Here is a 21891-nt window from a genome sequence, read left to right on the forward strand (position 1 = left end):
CTTTCTTGAGATCTTGAAAGTTGTCTAAAGGCTATAAGAAAAGCTTGGTGAGCCATCCTTATTCTATGAAAGTTGAGTTAAATATAGTAATGACTTAGATATAGTAATCTCTTAGATCAGATAACTTACATATAGTAATCTTAGATCAGGTGACTTACATATAGTAATCTCTTAGACAGTGTTAGATACGTTTTTATAAATATTTACTTTTGGTCCCCCTCCTTTTTAGCCTCAGTTTGAATGACTGTGCTTCCATAAGCACATCCACATCCTTTCTACAGATAATAAATGGATATAATTAAGTTACTGCTTTTCTTCTTTACATTTGATTCTTTGTTTGGATTTAGATCTCAAGAAAAAAGTCGTTTGAATATGGATCTATATATTCTATATACATAGAATATGTATTCTATAGCTGGCTGCTTTTATCTACTATGTTTTAATTCTCATTACTTTCACTTTCATATTTTGAGGGTTTTTTTCTCATCTTACCTTAGCTTTGAGAGTTTCTCATTATAGCCATCCAAATAATATAAATCATATGTAAACCCAAACTTCTAGCTTGAAAATTCTAAAATCTGGACATTCTGTTCTTTAATCATTAGAAACCAAATTGTAAAGCTTAGCATCCAGTTTCTTACTACTATGATAAATTCTACCCAAATCAACCAGGGAAAAATTCATTCCAGCTTCATCCATATTAGCAACAAATTCCAATTTATAACCTTACATGTTTGGCTTTAGAAGTACTAGTATTCTCTTCCCACATCCTTATCTATACCTTCAGCCTCCAACCAAATCCCAGAGACATATGATTCTGTACTTTTTGGAAGGTTTGCAACAATTCATTACTACATTCAAAATCCTATGAGTCTAGCTACAATGCTGGGTAATTACTTTAATGTGGAGAAGAGTCAAACTGCATTGAACATGCTTCTGCAATAATTTCTAATTCAGATCTTCAAAATGACAACACGTTCTTGCTTAGCTTTTGCAATTGTAGGGTGGGAACTCAGTTAAGTATTGTGTATAACGTTACTTTGGACAGTAAGCAGCAGTAGTACATTGGCTATATTCAACATTGTACCCTTGGTAAGTGTTTAAAAAGATTTCTACACTGAATAAAGGAGTTTTGTTAATGTTCCTGCTAATACTCAATAGTAGCTTTGTCAGGACACAACTAGATCAACCAAATGAAATATTCACAATCAGTAGTTGGGGCAACTTAACTACTTTTATTCTGTGGAATCCCAATTTATAAAATAGCTAAGAGCACCTGGGTGGCTTAGTTGGTTAAGCTTCTGATGACTTTGGCTAGGGTCATGATCTCATGGTTCATGAGTTTGAGTCCCACATCGGGCTCTGCATTGTCAATCCAAAGCCTGTTTAGGGTTCTCTCTCTTGGGAGGGAAGATCTTCTCTTTAGAGTTTTCCTTTCAGGTGGAATTGGGTGGTTCAGTCGGTTAAGCATCAGATTCTTATTTCCGCCCAGGTCATGATCTCACGGTTCATTAGATCAAGTCTGCGTTGGGCTCTATGCCAAAAACATGGAGCCTGCTTAATATTCTGTCTTTCCTTCTCTTTCTGTCCCTCCCCCACCCCTCAAAAAAAACACAACAACTTAGGAAAAAAAGCAGATAAAGAAGGAATTGCTCAAGTTGAGGAGTATGGGATGCATAAAAAGAAGTTAGTTTATCATTCTTTTCATATCATGGCGGACAACAAAGCACATGTATAGAATCTCAGAGCTCTGTAGAACATGCTAGGAAAACCATAAGTCTATATTATTTCCAAGGACATTCTGGTTGTTTGCTTAATAATATATTGTTTATTTTTGCTATATGAAGATGTAGCCCAGAAGTTTTTGGCAGATTCATTGTACACAGCCTTAAATAAACATTCAAGGAAAGAAGTTGGAAAATTTCAGGAAAGTTTCATGGAAAATAAAATCTTTGAGTCTGGAGAGAATCTAAAATAAAGACATAAAAAGGACACTATTATGGAAAAATCTTGGAGCACAAATGGATAGAATCAGACAAATATTTCAAACCATACTGAGCACACCTGATCTTGTTTGATCTGGGAAGATAAGTAGAGCTAATCTTGGTAAGCTTATAGACAGAAAATGCCTAGGTCACCAAAAGCTATCTACATACCAAATAGTTTTGGAGCAAAGATGTAGTCATGCTTACCAGAGATCTATTAAACAAATACTCTACTTACCAGCACTTTGGCACAGATGTTTTGCTTGCTGTGAGCACAAAAATAACTGAGACATCCCAGAATCCTAAAGTGCTTAATGAGTCACCAAGAGAAGATTACACTACATCCAGCACAGGTATAGTCATGATTATAATATACTGTAATGTAATATAATAATAAATAGAAAACTATGTACTGTTGTTGTTATAAATCTGTTGGGAACCTTGTATGGTATGTCAGAAGCATAATTTTCCAGTAACCAGAATATTTGTAGGACCTGGATATTGTATTAATTAACTGTATTATATGAGAAACATTCTGTGTACAACTGTTAAAGAGCAGCTAAAGTTACTGAAGGAACGAGAATCAAGGACATGAAACAGAAAGGTTTTGAGGACTTTAAAAGGTTGAAAGGGTTGGTAAGAAAAGTAGAAGAGGGAATTAATTATAAGATGAATAAGTTCTGGCAATTTCATGTACAGCATGGTGACTACAGTTAATGATTCTGTATTGTATACTTGAAATTTCCCAAGAGAATAGACCTTAAATGTTCTCATCACCACACACATACACACACACACACACACACACACACACACTCATACACACACACACCCTCACACACACTGGTAACTGTGTAATATGAAGGATTCATTTAACCTTTTTGTGGTATTTCACAAAATATATGTGTATCAAATCATCATATTATAAACTTTATATTTGCATGTTATTTCTGAATCATATCTCAATAAGGCTGGAATAAATAAAGAATCAAATTTAAAAAAATTGCTCTTTTTCACATATGCTTAAATTCACTTTGTTTTTCAACTGCTATATTTATAATGCATTTGTTTTTAAAAGTAGGTCTGTGTTTCAATGACAATGGCACTAATGCTTCATTTGTAGGTCCCATCTGAGTGACCTTGGCCAAATCAGACTGGGCATAGCATAGAGCATACATTTGCTTTTTCCCAGTGTTACTTCCTCTTGGTGGCTGTGCCACATGGATGGCATTCAGAAATAACAGCTGTATCTCCATACAGTGATGGGCTAGTCCCTGGTGATTCTAAAAGTTGAATGTTTTAATTCTGCAAACAAATGAATTATAATCATAGAGACTTTAGTCTATCCTGACTAGGCTTTCATCCTTTCATTAATTAACATTCATAGTTAGTTCTTTTATAAGCACTTACTTAGACATTGTATAGCTACTATAGGGCATACATTTTAATCCAATAGGCTCTCCCCCACTAAGGATCTTGTTATGGTTATTCTTATATTTTTCCTTCTGGCCATCTCTGAAATTTTCTCACTTTTCTTCTTGGAACACCATACTAGGATTAGATTTGCTTCCAAGCACTGGCCATGGCTTAGAAAAATGATTCTTTTTCTTGCCAGGATCCCCATACAGACTCTGCTGAGTCAAATTTAGTGCCAAAGGGAATGTGTGCTATGTTTGATCAGCACTGATCTCTGAGCTGGGCCCTGGAAAAAGCAAACATGGATTTTGTCAGTATCTATGGAGCCAGAGAAAAGTGTCCTGATTGCAATCTGTCGTGATTACAGCTGTGCTAGTACCAAGTGTGGCACTCGGAACATCTACTATAGTCTCATGGCAACCAAACTCCATTTCTGAATGTAGCAAATGTTAGGCCTGTTAAATAGATGAGCTGTACAACTGGTACACTATCCATTTCTTGAGTTGGAAGTTACTTTGCCTTTGATAACTTTGCCTTCCTCAAGAAAATCTTCTCTTACTATCCACCACCCAGAACTTCTACAGATCCCCATGATGATACATAAATACCTACCCTGAACTTATGATGATGATTGAATTCAACATTGTACTTGCATAAGCCTGACTTTTCCATTTTGTCAACAGTCTCTTCCCTGGAGTCACTCCCAGGGAGCATGTCATATCCTGTTAGGTAGATTTTGAACTTAAAAGACTGCATCTCATAGTTATATGAGCAAAGATTACATTTAATTCTCTGTCATTTTCATCATTTAATATGTTGTTAGTGCTTTAAAATGAGGAAACAATTTCTTAACACATGTAGGTATAGGGCATTTATAAACTTTAAAAGCACTTCTGTGTCTGTTACCTTCTGCAATTCCCATAATTCCCTGTGAGGGATGGCAAATCCCTCTTTGACAAATGAGGAAACTGAGGCATAAAGGTTAAGTGGCTTCACTGAAGTCACATAGATAGTGACAGACAAGATTTAGGATTTAGTTTCCCTGACTACTAGTCTTAGACTTTGAAAAATATTGTCTAGTCATCACATCATTACTCCCCAAGAGTTATTCCCACCAGAAATCTCATTTTAATTAGATATTTCATCTCTTGAAACTCTGTCTTGTGGCTAGCATTTACAAAATAATGCTGAATGGAGGCAAGGACAAAACCATCAGACAAATTTTCTTATGACTCTTTGGACAGGATAGTGCAACATCAGATCCACCTTGGCACCTGGTTAGTTTGAAACTCTGTCTTAATCACAGGGACCACTGTGTGCCCCTCTCACAGCCACTTTAGCTTGGTTTTACAACAGTGTTCAACAGTGAGACTCTGTCCCATCTTCACTGGGCCTCCTGCCATGTCTGGGCATCTATGATTGTGACTTTAATTTTAAAGCATGGATTGGATCTTAAGGATCATGAATCACATTTTATAAATGAGGATGGAGGATGTGAACTTAAGTTATCAAAGTCATGGAGTTAGTTAGGCTTCTTAATTTATTAACTGATTTATTTAAAAAAAACATTTATTTAAAAAACATATTTTGTTCCGGGAATTTTCTGGACTGGAAATACAGTAGTGGGGAAAAAAAGAAAGAAACACAAAGATGATTGCTTTAGTGTAGTTTGTACACACACACACACACACACACACACCATGGTGAAATCACATGTGAGAAAAATAATGTAGGTGTCTTAGTCTATTTGGGCTGCTATAACAAAATATCACACACTGGGCATCTTAAAAATAACAGAAACTTGGGGTGCCTGGGTGGCTCAGTTGATTGAGCCTCTGGCTTTGGCTCAGGTCATGACCTCATTAGCTTGTGGGTTTGAGCCCCGCCTCAGGCTCTGTGCTGGTGGCTTGGAGCCTGGAGCCTGTTTCAGATTCTGTGTGTGTGTCTCTCCCCTCCTCCTCTGCTCATGCTCTGTTGCTTTCTCTCTCTCTCTCAAAGATAAATAAACATTAAAAATAAATAAATAACAGAAACCTACTTCTCACAGTTCTAGAGGGTGAAAGTCCAAGATCAAAACACCAATATGGTCACATTCTGGTGAAGGCGCTCTTCCTGGCTCATAGATGGCATCTTCTCACTGTATCCTCACATGCTAGAATGGACTGGGGGCTCTGTAGAGTCTTTTTTTTTTTTTTAATAAAAGCACTATATTAATCCCATTCATAAAGTTTCCACTCTCATGAGCTAAGCACCTTTCAAAGGCTCTACCTCCTAATACCATCATATCGGGCATTAGGATTTTAACATATGCAATTGGGTAAGGTGGGGGAGGGACATTGAGACCATAGTAGCAGAAATAGAGGATACTGAGTTCTGGGAGCCCTGGGTAAATTTTAAATAGAGTAGTCAAGGAAGTTTTCATTGACGGGGTGACATTTTTGAGCAATAACATGAGGGGGGTAGAGGAGTAGGAATGAGAGTATCTGGGGAAAGCCTGTTCAAACCTACTGGACAGGAGTATGATAACATCTTTGAGAGGTCAGGGCTAGGTGGCTGGGGCAGAATGAATGAGCAGAGAGCATGGTAGCGGGATACAAGGTCTCAGAGGTCATGGAGAACTAGACCTATGTAGGGTGTTGTAGGCTATGGCAAGGACTTTGGTTTTTACTCTGAGTGAATGAGATAAGGAGATACTGGAGAATTATGAGCAGGGAATGATATATTTGGGCTTAGTTTTAAATGGATACCCTGGATTTTGTGTTGAGAATGGATTAGAGTGAGTGGAGGGTAGAACCAGGAAAACCAATTGTTAGCAGGCTGTTGCAATAATCCAGGCAAGAGAAAACGGTGGTTCAGACAGGTGAGAGGGATAGATATTTGTAGTGTTTGTGGGAAGTTTATGGAGGGATTGTGATCTTGAAAGAAGTCCTAAAAGTAGATTGTATTAAGTCAAACTAAGTATATGTTGTAGAAAAGAGGATGTGAGTCCATATAATGGAGGCTTTCCTAATAGCTACTAATAACTAGCTTTATGGGAAAGATGCTTATGAATAAATGTGTACGAGGAACAAAAAAAGAAAACACTAGTTTGAGATGCACAGATTTTCTCTTTGGTAAATAAGGTTTTGCTAGCTAACTTCTAGGGCCACCATAAATTATTTTTGAAAACAAAGCATGGAGGGAAGCCTGGGCGGCTTAGTCTGTTAGTGTCTGACTCTTGATTTCGGCTCAAGTCATGATCTCACGGTTCACGAGTTTGAGCCCTGCAACAGGCTCTGTGCTTACAGTACAGAGCCTGCTTGGATTCTCTCTCTTCTTCTCTCTCTGCCCCTCCCCTGTTTGTGGGCATGCTCTCTCTTAAAATAAATAAACTTAAAAAAAGAAAGAAAAAAGAAAACAAAGCAGGAAATGTATAAAGAAGTAATGTCTTTAGGTCCCTACAAACTTGCAGACATTTTTAGTGTTTTGAATGTACTCAAAAGACAGAAGACTAGTTCATATTTCCATCATGATTTTTCTTTTTTTCAAGTTTATTGATTTATTTTGGGGGTTGGCAGAGAGAGAGGGAGAGAGAGAGAGAATCCCAAGCAGGTTCTGCACTGTTAGTGCAGAGCCCAATGCAGGGCTCAAACTCATGAACCATGATATTATGACCTGAGCCAAAATCAAGAGTCATACACTTAACAGACTGAGCCACCTAGACACCCAGTTGTCATGATTTTTCTCTCTTACCTTCAACCCTGGAAGTGTCTGGTAGGGTAGAATAATTTGAAACCCTTTCCAGATAATCTGCTATAAGTTTCCTTCCTAGTGTGGTCAATACAAAAATGAAACCAGAGTGTAAAACTTGGATTGTTACTAACTTTGAACACTGCATGTAAAACCACAAAACAACAAGAGAAACTGTTATATGAAGAGTCTGTACTGAATGATTTGTGAGCGCTCTCTCTAATTCTAAGGTCTCTAAAATTCTAAAGCTCTGTGAGTTCCCACAGAGTTCTTATCTACCCTTATGGAAATTTGTGTTTTGTTTGCTGGAGAACTCACAGAATCACTTCTCTATAACTCATTCTGTGAGTAAATTCAGGAGCAACACGTCACACACCAATAACCCCAGATCTTTATTCCATCTTTTAAATGACTTATAGATAGCAAATACTTAATTCTACCAAATGCTTCACTATAATCAAGGAAAACAGTTATTGCAGTTTGCAAAAAAGATTTTAATTTGCATGTAATATGCCTTTCAAAATTCATTTCAAAATGCACTCATTGTCTTGTTTTGAATTCTTAGTGTCTTTTTTTCTTTGAGTGTTCTGTATGTAATGATTTGTCAGTCACTAGCATTCCTATAGGTACCTCTCTGTCAGAATTCCAAAAGCACATTAGCAGTGATAAAACAAAGCCCTCAGAGGTAGGCATATTTTACTGTAAGATAACATTCCCCTTTTAGGCATTGTTTGCCATGTGTCTTTGAACACCTAGGAATTGTATTATCTCATTGTAGCAGAAGGCTTAGTGTTTTCTAATGTAATTATATGATGAAAGAAAATGTAGTTTAGAATGAACTATATTGTGCTGCTTATGTTTTTAAGTGACAGGTTTAATAACAATAAAACAGGTAACTGTAAATAGCATACTAAGAGAAGAATATAAAACTACACCTAACTTGAGGTACTGAGGATTTATTAGAAAAATAAGTCTCTGAAATGATTAAATGGGACAATCTTAAATCAGCTTAATTTATGTGATTTACCTGAGGTGAATCTTCCCCTTATAAAATGTAGTAAATCTAAATAAGGCATTTTGGTATTTGATTTCATTTCATTTTCAGCAGTCCAGCATTATTCTGTTCCTTGATTATAGCACCTTGGTTCCCTGTTAGGAATTTCTTCTTGCCCACTGTTTGTACTCTTTTTTTAATCTTTATTTCTGAGACAAAGACAGAGTGCAAGCGGGGGAAGGTGCAGAGAGAATCTGAAGCAGGCTACAGGCTGAGGGCTGTCAGCACAGAGCCTGACGCAAGGCTCGAACTCACAAACTGCGAGATTGTGACCTGAGCTGAAGTTGGATGTTCAACCAACTGAGCCACCCAGGTGCCCCTGCCCACTGTTTGTACTCTTAGGTGTCAGCCAAGATTTGACTCTTGAAAGGAATGATAGAAAGAAAGAAAAAATAGAGCCCATTCACCCTCACAGAGGGGACCTGGATAAACTCTGAGCAGTTCCTGATATCTGGTTCTTGCTACCAGTGTCACTGGATCTCGTTGCTGAACACACTTCTGCAGTGGCTTCTTTGGTTCTGAGTCACCCCTTATCCTTCTAATAAGTCCTTTCCTTTTTTTATTTTTCATGTTTTCCAAAGCTGGAATTGGTTGTTGCAACTAAACATCCCTGATTGATGCATTCAGAACTTGCACTCCTTCTCAATGTGTGTTATTTCTCTAAAGGACAATACAATTTATATCAGTTTAAAGATTTGAAATATTTTTACTTCTTTTCAGGGATGTATGTGTATACGTGTACGTGCTTGTGCATGTGTGTGTTGGTAAGTAAGACACATATACAAATACCAGGATTTTACCAGCATCTTAATGAGGCCTTCATCTTTCTTAATTAGGGGAAATTACTGGACTCAAAGCAGAAAACAGGTGCATTCTGAGGAGTCTCCCTTGAACGTTCTTAGAGATTTATCGGTGAGTTTGTAAGCTCTAATTTACAATAGGGCTCGAATGAGAAGAGAAAATCTCTTTTAAAATCAGTAAATATGCTAAACACTTAAAAATTTCATAACAGGTTTGTGCTTGATACCTAGAGAAAGAACTTATAACTAGTTAAGTTCTATTAACTATCGTGAATTTCCGTCAAGGGAATATTAAGAATATTGTGGAAGCGTAACCATAACATCTATGTCAGCATAGATTCCTTAAGAGACTTAAGAGAATTTCAAAAAAGATATTATGGTCTAGAGATCTAAGGCTAGGAGGGCTAAGATTTGGGACTTATTCTTGCCTCTGTCATTGGATGACCTTTGATATTCATTTCTCCTTTCATGGCCATAATTTTCCCAGCAGTGGAGTGAATATAATTTATCAACCTCACACAAAATTGTATGTATGTACTTTGAGATTTCTTCTCATTATGCTAAGTGAAATAAATCAGAGAGAGAAAGAGAAATACTGTGTGACTTCACTTATATATGGAATCTAAAACCATTGAATTCACAGAAGCAGAGTAGAAGAGTCATTTCCAGGCATTTAGGAGTGAGAGAAATTGAGAGATATTTTAGTTAAAGGGCACAAACTTTAAGTTATAAGATGAATAAGTTTTGGGGACCTATTGTGACTATAGTTATCAATAATGTATTGTATACTTGAAATTTGCTAGGAGCATAGATTTCAAGTGTTCTCACCATAACAACAACAACAAAAACAGTAATTATATGGGATAGAGGATGTGCTAGTTAACCTTATTGTCATAAACATTTATATATATATGTGTGGTGGACTTTCAAATTAGAAACCTGAAAAAGTAAAAGTAAGACCATATGACAAACAAAAGAAATAGAAAATAATGCAATCGCCACAGGAAGGAATTACATAATTTGCATGGGGTACCCAAAATAAAAAACTGAGAAGCATATTTAAAGCAATGATAATCACAACTGTACAAAAATATGGCACTTCTTTAAAGGGCAATTTTATGAGAAGAGCAACCAATTTCCTTTTTAGCAAGAAGTACATTCTAACAAGTATGTAATAAGTGGGAATTACTATCTATAACCTACCTGCCTATTTCTTAGCACTTCTGTTAGCTCTATTTTCACTGTCTTATTTAACCCCCCAAAAAATGCGAACTAGGTATTCATTCTATAGAGGAAACTGAGAGTTTCCTCTCAGAAATGTAAGAAATTTCAGTAATTTAAGAAATTAAATTATGTATCAGGGTAAAACATTATAGAGTTGAGATTCAAATTCTTCGGGTACAGACATACCTTGTTTTATTGCACTTTGTTTTATTGCACTTTACAGATATTGTGTTTATAAATTGAAGCTTTATGAAACTGCTTCCAGCAAGTCTATTTGGCACCATTTTTCCAACAGCATTTGTTCACTTTGTGTCTCTCTGTCACATTTTGGTAACTCAGAATACTTCACACTTTTTCTTTATTATTGTATTGTTATGATAACCTATGATCAGAGATTATAGTTCACTGAAAGCTCAATGACGGTCAGCATTTTTTAGCAATAAAGTATTTTAAAATTAAAATATGTACATTGTTTAGACAGGATGCTATTGAACACTTATTAGACTACAGTAAACTGTAAATATAACTTGAATATGCATTGGTGGAAAACCATGAAAAAATTATTTGACTTACTTTATTGCAGTCTCCCAGAACCAAACCTAAAATATCTCTAAGGTATGCCTATATGCCTTTCCACAGAGTCTGGGCTGGACCATATGATTTTCTTTGGCCAATGGGATATTAGCAAGCATGACATAGCAGAGGCTTAATACGTACTTGCACATTGGGGGTTTGTCTTCTTTGCAGTGCTTCTTGGAACCCTGAGACTATACTAGAGAGGCCATGTGAAGGAGAATTGAGGTGCCCAGTTCAGAGTTAGAATCAGAATTCCAGACATGTAGTCTCAGTTGAGTCATTCCAGCCATCCTTCAGGTGTTTAAGCCACCAGAAACAAGTCATTCTCGCTGTGCATCACCTAAATTCCTGACCTACAGAGTCATAATTATATAAAACAGTTGTCACTTTATACCACCTAACTTTTCATTGACTTTATCATGCAACAGTAGGTAACTGATTTTTAATTTAGGATCAGTCTAAAGCTGGAGTACTCTTTATCCTACAATATTTTGTCTCAAATTATTGAACCTTTCTATATCTCCTCAACTGAAATCTAGTATGTTGTTTTGCAAAGACATGAAATATGAATTTTTTATTAAAATGATTCATTTCCTTCCATACCAGAGTTAGTAATGTTAACATTTTGTCTTGTTTCCAGGTTTACTTTTAATAAAATAAATTATTCTATCCTTTCTTATAAATATTAAGTATATTTATTATAAATAATTCAAATACTGCATAAAGCATGAAGATTTAAATATCAGTTAAATATCACCACATAGAAAGAAACTGGTAATATTAGATGAACTTCATCTGGTCATATTTGTTTTAAAAAGTAGAAAGAGACACAGGAAGAAAAAATACCTAAAAAAACATTTTTTTTAGAGAAATTGAGAGAGAGAGAGAAAGACTCTTAAACAGGTCCCCATGCAGGGCTCCATCCCACGACCCTGGGATCATGACCTGATCCTAAATCAAGTCGGGCATTAAACTGACTGAACCACCCAGGCACCCAGAAAAAATACTTTTAACTATGATTATGTTATATATCTTTTTCTAAAGTAAAAAAAAAAAATGAAATAAAAGCAAATTTCTATTTGACCAAAAAGAAAATCAAAAACAAATAATGCCTGTCCGCCTTCTCCCAAAGCCTGATAGAAGTGTTACCTTCAAATACATATTTCTTTCTTCTATATAAAAGATATTTCCTGAAAGGCTCATCTAAGCTTATGAAATAAATTTTAGAAAAAACAAACTTTAAGAAATTGGAGTCATTTTTTTAAGGTCTCAATTTTAATAGAACAAAGTGATTTCCTGCTATATATATAATCAGGACCTTAGCAGTCACATATCATCACATATCTCATCTCCCTCTATCCACATTCTAGATTTACTTAAACATTATTTTCTTTTACCATATAGAAATATAAGTACTATAATGATGACTTTCTTTCCCTTAGAACTTTATAGATCAAAGCTCTGCTGTAAGAGTCAGAGGCCAGTATTATTTCTCCTCCCATGATAGTGACTGGCTTTTTCTGTTTTATGCTTGAATATTTTTTCTTTATTCTTGATAATAGCATAAACTAGAGTATAAATTGGTGTTGATTTTCTGCATCAGGTTTACTTTGAAAACAGTGTGCTTCTCCAGTATGCACCATTCATTTTCCTCATTTCAGGAAAATTTTTCTATTTCATATTTTCAAATATGTTCTTTCTGCTTTATTTGTTTGATTCCTTATGATCTAATATATTTGTTAGACCCTTTTTACCTATCTTTTGTATCTATTAGGTTTTTTCTAATCTCTTAGATCTTTCTTTCTTCCTTTTTTTTTTTGCATTGTTATTATTTCTAGCCTTTTTTTTCAAAGCAATTGTATATATAGTAGACCCTTTTTAATTTTGTGTTCTTTCGAATGTATTTTTTTTCTCAGTTTCACCAAGATCAGTTTTATTGTTACAACTCAGGATCCTAGCAGGAAACAGAATTCACCCTAGATATTTACAATTTAGAGATATTAGAGACAAAATTACTGCTCCTCTGGAGGCAAGGCTAAGATAAAATTAAAAAACAAAACAAAACCAAAAAACAAAAACGAAGAAATAGTAAGATCCTAGAGACTTACAAGCACTTGAAGCTGCTACCACCCCTAGGACTGCAGGGACAAGAGGAGGAAATAATGTTTGTGGAGTCCACTGTCAGTGGAAAGGAGGAGAGAAGAGAACGGTGGTAGTAGGAGTGGTGGGTGGGAGGTTGCCAATGAGAATAACCAGCACATACCTGTCAATTTATCAAAGATTTTAAGTCTTCAATAAGTCTCAAATATTTACTCCTTTCCACTGGTGATGCATGTGTGTGTGTGTCTATACATATACATATTTGCCAAGTACCCACCGGTGTCTTCATGAAGTCGTATCTTTCTAAATTTGAAGGAAAGTCTAATCTTCAAAGGAAACAGGTAGTATCCTAGGAGATATCCCCAAAGAATGAATCCACTTCATTTTCCTAGCTTATCAGCTCAATTTTATTTAAAGGAAGAGAGAAGAGCCAAAAAATGTTACAGCCAGAGAACAATGTTATCCATCCTCAATTTTTTCTCCGATTGGCAAGTTCCCATTTTATCTCATACTGTTGTGTTATCAATTCCTTTTTGAGTCATTTTTTAAAAAGTTGCATTTATATTCTTATTAAGTTTTTTATAGCCTGAGACAATAGGGAGTTCTTTTTCTCATTTTAAGCTATAATTTCTTGTAAGTCCTTTTTCTCATTTTAAGCTATAATTATTTTACTTTGCAGTAAATATTTATTTTGGCCATGTTGTTATTCCCATCTTGAACATGCTCAGGTAATACTCTATTGTTTTTTTGTTTTTTAATTTTTTTTTAATGTTTTTTTATTTATTTCTAGGAGAGAGAGAGAGAGACAGCATGAGCAGGGGAGGGTCAGAGAGAGAGGGAGTCACAGACTGAAACAGGCTCCAGGCTCTGAGCTGGCAGTCAGCACAGAGCCCGACGCGGGGCTCAAACCCACGAACCGCGAGATCATGACCTAAGCGAAAGTCGGACGCTTAACCGACTAAGCCACCCAGGCGCCCCGGTAATACTCTATTGTAATACTACAGTGTTGATACCTTCTCCCAACCACATGAGGAAGAATCTTTTTCTTCACACCTACAAGTGGTAGACTGAGTATTTTACATTATATTTACTTTTCTGTAGCAAGAGAGAATGGCTGAAACAATGGGAGACCTCAGCTGAGGGAAACATGAGCAATCTTCATCTTGGTTAGTGTGATTGAAATCTGCCCTCTCTCAAAGCTTGGCACCCTATGTTCTGGTCCATGGATACAGCCTTCTAACTCTGTGTTTGGCAACCATTGTTAAAGAATGTTGGAGTAAAGAATAGGTCAACCATCAAGGAGTTAAGTAAGTTGATTTTCCTATATGAAGTCAGAAGACATTAGAGCTAAGTAGCCTAGATTTTTTCTCTGAGAAGGAAAATAAATTTTTCTTAGTTCTCGTGAAATCTATCATATGTAACTAGCAGCTACATAATTCCATTCTGATATTGTATCTATGAATCAGAAAGAAAGAATGCCAACCAAGATATTGGGAAAGCCCATGAACATCATTTTGGAAAGAAAAACCTAAATAAATGAATTGGGTAGAGATGTTTCTAAATGAGTACAATGAGAAATGAATCAGTGAAAGAAGTTAAGAAATAGCTGACTTAATTCCATTTTACATTTCCATGAACTCCAGAGAGAAGTTCACAGAAATTATTAAGCTCTTTAGTTCCTTTTCACTGTAATTTAATCATGTTGTATTCTTTAGTTAAAAAAAAAAAAGAAACTTAGAAAATATTAAAGGAGTTCTGTGTAAAGTGGCTATATATTTTTTCCTTCCTAGCATCTTTCTGGTGAACAATCCCTGAACTTTTGCTATAGTTTTGAGGAAAGAGACAATGGGGGCAGAGGTTGTGGGAGGAGAAGACAGAATTATTATTTAATAAGGATGATATATTCCAAGAACTCTTCCTGGCCATGTTTGCCACTTTGTGAGGGAGAATCTGCCCAGAGAAAACAAAGACTAAGAAAGTCAAACCCTTTAGGATATAGTTTAAGTAACTGAAGTTCATTGTGTGATGTTCCCAGTTAGAAAGCTAGAAAAGTCTTTGTTTCAACTACCTTGGATAGGATTTCTGTTACTGGAAAAGTTCCTTTAGTAAATATATTCTGTTTCCTATGGATTGGTGGGTAAGAGAAATAGCTGGATTTCAGAAATAGCTAGGACTGCACTTTGGAAAAGAAGACCATGTTGGGGAGATGAACATAGTCAACAAATAAAGGGAGCACTTAGCAGCTATGTTGAGAAAAACACAACAAAATAAACAATAACAACAAAAGAGCTGAAGAACTTAAGTCCACAAGTGATCCTACCTGGAGGTAAGGCAATCTGATGATGACATTTATCACCTCAGTTGATTGGTCTGATTTGCTCAGCTAGCTAAGTGTCCTTTCCCTCTGTTTGTTGTATTTTCCCCACAAAGTTCCTCATCAGGTAGAAGACAATGCCGGGATTTTCTGATGGAAGGAAGAACTATTAGGAAGTGAGGTTGGGATGTTAGCACGGCTGTTTCTATTTTTGTTTTTGATTCTCCACAGGAGACTGAAAGTTCTTTGGAAACATGAAGTGTATCATGTCTTGCTTGCTCATTCCAGGACACCCAATGCCTCGCACAGTGCTGAATATCTAGGGAACTTATTACATGTTTGTGGCAAAAATCAGTAACTTTATCTCAGAGTCAAAATCAGTTCCCTTTGATGTAATGGAAGTAACTTGCTCAGAGGAAAGGCACAAAAATAGGACTCAGAAAGGTAAGGGACCAAGTGTTGGCTTAGAGGCATCATTAGTCATGTGACCTACTCTGACATTGCTAGAAAATTGTCTCCAGAGAGGAAAAAAAAAACCCTGAAGAAACATAGTATACATCTGTTTTATATCAAAATTTAGTATTATGCTAATTCTGTGAATGACAAATGGTCTATTTTATAGCACAAATTTAATTTTCAAGCCATCACTTTGTGGCCATCAATATTTTGTCTTTTAAAATTCTAAATAATAATATACCATGCATAACCCATGAAAGCTTAACTTTGGTCAGAAGAGAAACAACATATCTTCATTTTTTTAATGGAAAGTTGTAGAGCATACTTTGATATTCAGTGATAAAGATTCCAAACTCAGTTCAAGGTTTACTTACCTAATTTCTTGGCCTAATAAAATACTATTGAGCCAATTGACCAGCTGTTAAAAATTAGGCAATAGGTTGAGAAAATATGACATCATCATTTGAGATTGCCCTAGACAAAGTTATAGAGTAGGTGAATTTGGCCTTCAGAAATGCCATCTTCTCTTTCTAACCTGAACCCATTTTTCATTGCTTTTTCCTTCTACACTGACCAGATCTAAGAAATAACCAAAATGCTAATTGGGTCAAGTCATCTTTGATTGAAAATGTGCTAACAGCTTTTGCCTGCTTGTAGATAAAATAATTTGTTTTTGTGATCTGGACCTTTCTTGTTTCAAAAATTTGTCAGCTTATTTGATCCAGTTCTGAGTTCACTATTATTTCTTTTGTCCCACACTATTAGAGGCCAAGGAGGTCTTCTAAATAACTTAGTCCTTATCCAAGTTTGAAGCCAATTGAGAAATAAAACAATGTGTAAGGTATGTGGAGACCAAAATATGACTTTTTTTTTTTCTAACCATAGCTGATATAGGAAAGATTGGTGGACAAAGTGGGCTTCCCGGGCTTCCAGGTCCGCAAAACTATTGTCCTAGTAGGTAACCAAGTAGGTAACCAAGTTTCAGGCAGTGCTGGATGAGTGCAGGCCTCCCTACACTTTGTCCCCATGTGCCCTATATAAAGTACTTCACTGTGGGCAGCCTAGGTCCCAAGCAGAAGGGGAGAATAAGGGACTGGCTCCCTTCAGCCAAGTATTTCCTTTTAAATTTCCAGACCATGGAGGAGGAGAAGGAGAAAAATAGTTGGGGAGAGGGAGGGAGGCAAACCATAAGAGACTCTTGAATGTCAAGAACAAACTGAGGGCTGATGAAGGTGGGGGAGAGGGGAAGGGGGATGACAGGTATGGAGGAGGGCACTTGTTGGGATGAGCACTGGGTGTTATATGTAAACCAACTTGACAATAAACTATATAAGAAAAAAAAAACCAAATTTCCAATCATGTTAATTCACTCTTCCTCAGAGGAGGATTGAGTAAGCTGCTGATGGAATGGGGTGGGTAAGGCCAGGAATGTGATGCGCTAGAGGATCTTCCATGTGGTACCAAAGCTAAGAGTGGAGAAGAAGCATCACTCCAGTCAGATGGACTGCACTTCCAGCTTCACTTTTCTTGTTGTCAAAGTACAGAGTTCTTTTATTGAGATTTATGGATGGTAGAATCTTCATTGTTTGTATGTCTGGAAACATCTTTATTTCTCTCTCACTTTTGAGAGATTATCTAGTCTGGTGGTTTTGAGAAGTTCCACAGATCTTTCTCAGCAGATACTCTGGTGGGAAAGGGAAGGAACGATGCTAAGCTGGATGATGTGGGGATGATCCAGGTCCTGCCTTCCAGCCACAGATATTCTGTATTTATTTCTTTTACAGTTTGGGTTTCTGCATAATATTGTTTTTAACAAAAATCTTATCCACAGATAAAGGTTGAAAAAATGTTATTGTAGACTAATCCTTCTTATGATCATAATAATAGCAAACACTTACATAGCATGTATATGCCAGGTGTTAAGTGATGTGTGTGAATACAAACATTAATTCTCAAAACAATCTTGTGAAATAGTTACAATGATACTCCCTTTTTATAGATGAGGTATTTAAGGCACAGAGAACTTAAGTACTTTTTATGAACTTATGAAGGTAGTAAGAGGTATAGTTGGAATTTGACTCCAGTATCCTGAATTTGGAGTATATTTGATAAACAATTGCACCAGTTTGAGTTCTAGAAAGTAGAATGAATCCCACATCTAAAACATTGAATGGAGGAAACAGGGACTAGATTTCCTCACTTTCTGCTTGACTTTCCTACTATATCACACCACTGTTCAGAATGGCCACTTACTCTGTGCATAAGTAATGCTGACACTGACTAACATTGTGTTCACTGCTGATCTAGTAGCAATGACTCCAGACTAGGATATTCAACATCCTGCTTGATTTCACCAGTTAGATGACTCACAAGCTTCTCAAACTGAGAAAGTCCCAAACAGAACTCATGATTTCACACCCCACAAACTTGTTCACCCTAGCATTATCTGCTTTCAGTAAAGAGCATCATCTTTTGTCATTTGTTCAAGGCAGGAACTTGTTCAACATCTTTAATTTCTCCTTCTCTTCATCTCTCACATCCAACTCACCAGCAAGTCTTTTTGATACCAACCTCAAAATACAACTGGGATCTATATAATTCTTTCCAACACTACTGCACCACTCTTAAAAAAAGAACAGTAACTATTACGACTCATAATTTTTCCTTTATGACTGTGGAATGAGCTTCCCTCTATACACATCTATTTTTCAAAGATTTACATGCAATACACTCAATAACAGCAGTCTGTTAAGACTCAATCCTTTCCTACTTTAAAAAAACTTATTTTGGGGGAAATAAATTAGAATTCACAAACATCTCATAATTTACTCTGAAAAAAAAATTACATTTCCCCAAATTTTTTTTCAAAAAGCATAAAAATTATAAATATACATATACTACTACCAAATTATCCTCAATTATTTAATACTTAATCTAATTTTTAATTCGTGTGGTTGCAGAGTTATATTCAAAGTAAGCTCTTCAGGCATATTTTATGGAAATTTGCCACCAAAAACTTTTTTTTTATCAGCTTTAGTATTTAACTACTCAAGATTTGATATCAAAATATATACTTGGGAAAGTTTAATTTCAAGCAAAGTATTTAAGCTGTATTAAACTTGTTTAGTTTAGACATATTTTAATCTTCTTGTTATTATATTGGCATGTTACAATTAATGGCCTATTTGAAATTCCATTAAATCTTCTACTATCAGAGGTTCATAACTGCAGCATAAAAAATTTTCTCCAGGCTGAAACTTGTTATACAAGGTCTCAGTCTAGAACCGATTAAAAAAATTAGTCATTAAATAGTTTGTCTTTGAATGCAGAGTTGTCATTTTCATTAATTTTTTGACTAAGCTGTTTAGCCAGGTCTATACTCCTCTATGCTAATACTCTAAAATTTGTTTTTGAAATGTTCACAGGAATAGTGATGAGGAAAAATACTTTTATTTTAGACTGGGGAATGGTATGGCTCCCTGTGCCCTCTCTAATGCCCAGTTTCTTCCAATCCAGTAACTTTCTGGCTCACCATCACCATCATGTAACATCCATTCTTCTTCCAAGGTTCAGAGGACCCATTGCCCATCTATACAAGATGGAGAGTGGAATTTTAATGAGACTTTAGTGAATCTTCCTGTTCTCACTACCCCACCCCATTCATCTTCTATTTTTTTGGGGTACCAGTACCACCAGTTTCTGATCCTCCTTGATGTTCTGCAGTGAAAATCAAGTTGCTTCTTGATTAAGCAGATGGGATGATGATAATGAGCACAATTGCTTGAGTTTATATCTTGTATGCCATTCACTGGCCTTTTAATCTTAGCTCAATTACTCAACTTCTTTGAGTCTCAGTCTCCTGATCCATAACAGGAGTTATGAAGTTAATGAAGTTGAGGTTAAAGAGGTAACAAAGTGGCAGATTAAGGCAAGACATGATAGATCATTGTAAGACTTGGCTTTTACTCTAAGTGAATTGGAGACTCATTCCTAGGTTTTGAGTGGAGGAGTAAAATGATCAGGAATTTTCTTCTTAAGTAAAAAAAAAAAAGTATTTTGCCATTAGGATTTTGTGACACACTGGAAGAGAAGAATCAATGTTGATTCCAAGAATTTTTCACTGAGCAGTGATGAATTTTCCAACAAATGAGGTAGAGAAAGCTAAGGGTGAAGTGGGCAAAGAGTGACAGGGGATCAGGAATTATATTTCTGTTTTCTGCTGAACATATAGATAAGATGATGGGAAGAGAGTTGTGGGCAGGACTTATAATTTTGAGAGTCTTTGTAAACAACATATATGTTGGAAGTTTTGATGAGGATGCCTTCTGTCTACTAATATTTGTTGAATGCATGACATGTGTCAGGCACTCTTATAGGTGATGTGGTCATATAACAGAAAACAAACAAAGATAATAAATGCTAATGATTTTTTATGTCTGACACATACAAATCACTCAATAAATGTAAGTTTTTCTCATTATTATTTTCTACTTTATTATCATTTTTTTCAGTATAAATACTGACTAAAGAATATCTGGAGGAGACCAAGATCATGAAATATTTGGAAATCTGGAATATAATAAATGCTTGAAAGTACAGTGAAATATCATGAGGAAAAGGAGCAAAATTAATCTACCCTTTTAAAAACCAGAAATAGGAATAAAAATTAGAGGGAAGGATATAGTCTGATATAAAAATGAAATATCATAAATTGAATGGAATGGCTTACTGTAAGGGAGTGATTAGCTCTCACAGGTACTCTTCAGGCAACACCATCAGGAATATCCTCTTGGGTATTTCTATTTAAAAGTGATATGTTAGGCTTAGGAGTTCCTAAAATCTCTTGTGAATCTAAAATTTAAGAATTCTATAAAATTTCTATAAGAATAAGTTATTTGTACGGTAGGAATTTTGACTCATTTGTTCTTATATGAGTTACTTAACCTCTTTGGGTGTCAATTGGGGATCTCATCTGTAAAATGAGGCCACTGTAAATGACTTTGAATGGCTTTTTAGCTCTAAAACACTGATATTAATTAATGAAAACCACCAAAGAAATTCTTCCTACTTGTTTTCATTTTTCTCCTCCTTTGGAGCTAGGAATGTGAAGATTGCTAGTCTACTTATAGTATGTAATTCTTACTTTTTCTGTCCATTTGACTTTAAAGATTAAAAATTACAAAGACTCTAAACCCACATATCTCAATAATAACACTGAATGTAAATGGGCTGGATGCTCCAATCAAAAGACATAGGGTAGTAGAATGGATAAAAAAACAAAATCCATCTATATGCTGTCTACAAGAAACTCATTTCAGACTGGAAGATACCTTCAGATTAAAAGTAAGGGGATGGAGAAATATATATCATGCTACTGGAAATCAAAGAAAGCCGGAGTAGCTATACTTATATCAGACAAACTGGACTTTAAATTAAAGATAATAACAAGAGATGAAGAAGGGCATTACATAAGAGTTACAGGGTCTATCCATCAGGAAGAACTAACAATCATAAATGTCTATGCACCAAATACGGGAGCACCTAAATATATAAAACAATCACAAAGAGAAACAGGCTCATAGATAAGAATGTGCTAATAGCAGGGGACTTCAATACTCCACTTACAGCAATGGATAGGTCAACCAGACAGAAAATCACTAAAGAAATAATGGACTTGAAAGACACTTTGGACCAGATGGATCTGACAGATATATTTAGAACTCTACATCCTGAGGCCAAGGAATTCACTTTCTTCTCAAGTGCACATGGCACATTCTCCAAGATAGATCACATACTGGGACATAAAGCAGCCCTCAATAAATATAAAAGAATTGAGATCATACCATGCACACTCTCAGATCATAATGCTTTGAAACTTGAAATCAATCACAGGAAGAAGTCTGGAAAACCTCCAAAAACATGGAGGTTAAAGACCACCCTACTAAAGAATGAATGGGCCAATCAGTCAATTAGGGATGAAATTAAAAAATATATGGAAACAAACGAAAATGAAAACACAACAATCCTAAATCTAGGGGATGCGGCAAAGGCAGTCCTAAGACGAAAGTACACTGCACTCCAGGCCTATTTCAAGAAACTAGAAAAAGCGCAAGTCCAAAATCTAACAGCTCACCTAAAGGAACTAGAGGCAGAGCAATAAGAACGCCCTAACCCCAGTAGAAGAAGAGAAATAGTAAAAATCAGAGCAGAAATAAACAACATAGAGACCAAAGAAAC

The 21891-nt window shown here is 35.8% G+C and overlaps 1 long non-coding RNA gene across 1 annotated transcript in view; it reads left to right on the forward strand.

The window, feature by feature from the left end:
- Positions 1–21891, forward strand: part of LOC144234463 (uncharacterized) — a 222707-nt gene that overhangs the window by 32133 nt on the left and 168683 nt on the right. The window contains exon 2 of the long non-coding RNA XR_013335961.1: positions 9021–9096. This is a non-coding gene — a long non-coding RNA (uncharacterized LOC144234463). The remainder of the gene's footprint in view (positions 1–9020; positions 9097–21891) is intronic.

Source organism: Crocuta crocuta, unplaced genomic scaffold, assembly GCF_008692635.1.
Source record: "Crocuta crocuta isolate KB4526 unplaced genomic scaffold, BGI_CrCroc_1.0 scaffold154, whole genome shotgun sequence".
Classification (NCBI taxonomy): Eukaryota; Metazoa; Chordata; class Mammalia; order Carnivora; family Hyaenidae; genus Crocuta; species Crocuta crocuta.